Source organism: Rutidosis leptorrhynchoides, chromosome 9, assembly GCF_046630445.1.
Source record: "Rutidosis leptorrhynchoides isolate AG116_Rl617_1_P2 chromosome 9, CSIRO_AGI_Rlap_v1, whole genome shotgun sequence".
Taxonomy (NCBI): Eukaryota; Viridiplantae; Streptophyta; class Magnoliopsida; order Asterales; family Asteraceae; genus Rutidosis; species Rutidosis leptorrhynchoides.
In genome coordinates this window covers 82,282,919-82,287,486 of record NC_092341.1, presented here as the reverse complement: position 1 = coordinate 82,287,486, position 4,568 = coordinate 82,282,919, and positions in this window count along the sequence as shown.

Sequence of the window (4,568 nt, the reverse complement as noted above, 5' to 3'; positions counted from 1 at the left end):
GTTGTTGTTGTTGTTGTTGTTGTTGTTGTTGTTAGGCCGTTTGTTGTAGTTGCGATTGATGTTGCGATTGTTGGGATAATTGTTGCGATTATTGTTGTAATTGCTGTTGTTGTTGTATTGGTGATTCTTATCACCGTTTTCCTCCCACTTTCTTTTGACTTGCTTCACATTGGCCTCTTCAGCAGTCTGTTCTTTAATTCTTTCTTCAATCTGGTTTACTAGTTTGTGAGCCATTCTACATGCCTGTTGTATGGAGGCGGGCTCGTGTGAACTTATATCTTCTTGGATTCTTTCCGGTAATCCTTTCACAAACGCGTCGATCTTCTCTTCCTCATCTTCGAATGCTCCCGGACACAATAAGCACAATTCTGTGAATCGTCTTTCGTACGTGGTAATATCAAATCCTTGGGTTCGTAACCCTCTAAGTTCTGTCTTGAGCTTATTGACCTCGGTTCTGGGACGGTACTTCTCGTTCATCAAGTGCTTGAATACTGACCACGGTAGTGCGTACGCATCGTCTTGTCCCACTTGCTCTAGATAGGTATTCCACCATGTTAACGCATAACCTGTGAAGGTATACGTAGCGTACTTCACTTTGTCCTCTTCAGTACACTTACTTATGGCAAACACCGATTCGAACTTCTCGGTCCACCGTTTCAATCCGATCGGTCCTTCGGTTCCATCAAATTCCAAAGGTTTGCAGGCAGTGAATTCTTTGTAGGTACATCCTACACGATTTCCTGTACTGCTAGATCCAAGGTTATTGTTGGTATGTAGCGCAGCCTGTACTGCAGCTATGTTTGAAGCTAGAAAAGTACGGAATTCCTCTTCATTCATATTCACGGTGTGTCGAGTAGTCGGTGCCATTTCCTTCAAAATAGTCAAATGGAACAAGTTAATCATACAGAATATTAAGAGTAGTTAATAGTATTTCGTAGCATAATATGAACTCATTTATAAAAGCTTTTTCTTCATATTGGCGTTTTATAAGTTTAAATTCAGGTAGTACCTACCCGTTAAGTTCATACTTAGTAGCTACTATACAATTCAACTACTATAATTCTATATGAAAAAACTGATTATAATAATATTTCGCGTTCAAACTTTTACACAATATTTTACAAACTTACAATACCGCTTATTTTACATATAGCATGAAATATAGCACACAATAAATTTGATACAAGATAGTTGTGAAGATAATTCTAGCTAGTACACAAGTCGTTCAGCAAAGGCAATAAAGACACGTAATTCATACGTCCAGAAACAAGTCATGCATTCTGGTTTTACTAGGATTACTTTGTGGAACATAACCGTTATGGCCGTTGATAAGACAGCGTGTTGTAACGTCGTCAAAGGGACGAGGGTTACGTAATGTCCAACAGTCCCGTAACAATCTAAAAACCTCATTTCTTACCCCAATTACCGACTCCGTCACTTGTGGAAACGTTTTGTTTAATAGTTATAGCCCGATGTTCTTGTTCTCACTTTGGTGAGAAGCGAACATTACTAATCCGTAAGCATAACATGCTTCTTTATGTTGCATGTTAGCCGCTTTTTCTAAATCACGAAGTCCAATATTCGGATATATTGAGTCAAAATAATTTCTTAACCCATTGCGTAAAATAGCATTTGGGTTCCCCGCAATATATGCGTCAAAATAAACACATCGTAACTTATGGATTTCCCAATGTGATATCCCCCATCTTTCGAACGAAAGCCTTTTATAAACCAAGGCATTCTTGGAACGTTCTTCGAATGTCTTACAAACTGATCTCGCCTTAAATAGTTGTGCCGAAGAATTCTGACCGACTCTAGACAAGATTTCATCAATCATGTCTCCGGGTAGGTCTCTTAAAATATTGGGTTGTCTATCCATTTTGTGTTTTTATACTGTAAAATAGACAAGAGTTAGATTAAAAAAAAAATACTTATTAATACAAGCAATTTTTACATATATGATAAAGCATAAGCACACTATATTACATATATTACACCACACGAATACAACTATCTTATTCCGACTCGCTTGTTTCTTTTTCGGTTTTGGTTCGTTTTGCCAAGTTTCTAGGGATATATGATGTTCCCCTAATACGAGCCGTCGTTTTCCACATTGGTTTAGAAAAACCTGGTGGTTTAGAGGTTCCCGGGTCATTGTTACAACTTAAGGACTTCGGGGGTTGACGATACATATAAAGTTCATCGGGGTTGGAATTAGATTTCTCTATTTTTATGCCCTTTCCCTTATTATTTTCTTTTGTCTTTTTTAATTCAGTTGGGGTAATTTCTATAACATCATCGGAATTCTCGTCGGAATCCGATTCATCGGAGAATTGGTAATCCTCCCAATATTTTGCTTCGTTGGCGGAAACACCATTGACCATAATTAACCATGGTCGGTTGGTTGCGGATTTTATTTTACTTAACCGTTTTATTATTTCCCCCACCGGTTCTATTTCTTCATCCAGTTCTGATTCTTCTTCCGGTTCCGATTCTTCTTCCGGTTCCGACTCTTCTTCCGGTTCCTCTTCGGGAACTTGTGAATCAGTCCACGAATCATTCCAATTTACATTTGACTCTTCATTATTATTAGGTGAGTCAATGGGACTTGTTCTAGAGGTAGACATCTATCACATAATATCAAACGCGTTAAGAGATTAATATATCACATAATATTCACATGTTAAAAATATATAGTTTCCAACAAAATTTGTTAAGCAATCATTATTCAAGTAAACACGGTCGAAGTCCAGACTCACTAAGGCATCCTAACAAACTCGATAAGACACACTAATGCAAAATTCTGGTTCTCTAAGACCAACGCTCGGATACCAACTGAAATGTCCCGTTCTTATTGATTAAAAACGTTCCATATTAATTGATTTCGTTGCGAGGTTTTGACCTCTATATGAGACGCTTTTCAAAGACTGTATTCATTTTAAAACAAACCATAACCTTTATTTCATCAATAAAGGTTTAAAAAGCTTTACGTAGATTATCAAATAATGATAATCTAAAATATCCTGTTTACACAAGACCATTACATAATGGTTTACAATACAAATATGTTACAACAAAATAAGTTTCTTGAATGCAGTTTTTACACAATATCATACAAGCATGGACTCCAAATCTCGTCCTTATTTAAGTATGCGATAGCGGAAGCTCTTAATAATCACCTGAGAATAAACATGCTTAAAACGTCAACAAAAATGTTGGTGAGTTATAGGTTTAACCTATATATATCAAATCATAATAATAGACCACAAGATTTCATATTTCAATACACATTCCATACATAGAGATAAAAATCATTCATATGGTGAACACCTGGTAACCGACATTAACAAGATGCATATATAAGAATATCCCCATCATTCCGGGACACCCTTCGGATATGATATAAATTTCGAAGTACTAAAGCATCCGGTACTTTGGATGGGGTTTGTTAGGCCCAATAGATCTATCTTTAGGATTCGCGTCAATTAGGGTGTCTATTCCCTAATTCTTAGATTACCAGACTTAATAAAAAGGGGCATATTCGATTTCGATAATTCAACCATAGAATGTAGTTTCACGTACTTGTGTCTATTTTGTAAATCATTTATAAAACCTGCATGTATTCTCATCCCAAAAATATTAGATTTTAAAAGTGGGACTATAACTCAATTTCACAGATTTTTACTTCGTCGGGAAGTAAGACTTGGCCACTGGTTGATTCACGAACCTATAACAATTTATATATATATATATATATATCAAAGTATGTTCAAAATATATTTACAACACTTTTAATATATTTTGATGTTTTAAGTTTATTAAGTCAGCTGTCCTCGTTAGTAACCTACAACTAGTTGTCCACAGTTAGATGTACAGAAATAAATCGATAAATATTATCTTGAATCAATCCACGACCCAGTGTATACGTATCTCAGTATTGATCACAACTCAAACTATATATATTTTGGAATCAACCTCAACCCTGTATAGCTAACTCCAACATTCACATATAGAGTGTCTATGGTTGTTCCGAAATATATATAGATGTGTCGACATGATAGGTCGAAACATTGTATACGTGTCTATGGTATCTCAAGATTTCATAATATACAATACAAGTTGATTAAGTTATGGTTGGAATAGATTTGTTACCAATTTTCACGTAGCTAAAATGAGAAAAATTATCCAATCTTGTTTTACCCATAACTTCTTCATTTTAAATCCGTTTTGAGTGAATCAAATTGCTATGGTTTCATATTGAACTCTATTTTATGAATATAAACAGAAAAAGTATAAGTTTATAGTCGGAAAAATAAGTTACAAGTCGTTTTTGTAAAGGTAGTCATTTCAGTCGAAAGAACGACGTCTAGATGACCATTTTAGAAAACATACTTCCACTTTGAGTTTAACCATAATTTTTGGATATAGTTTCATGTTCATAATAAAAATCATTTTCTCAGAATAACAAGTTTTAAATCAAAGTTTATCATAGTTTTTAATTAACTAACCCAAAACAGCCCGCGGTGTTACTACGACGGCGTAAATCCGGTTTTACGGTGTTTTTCGTG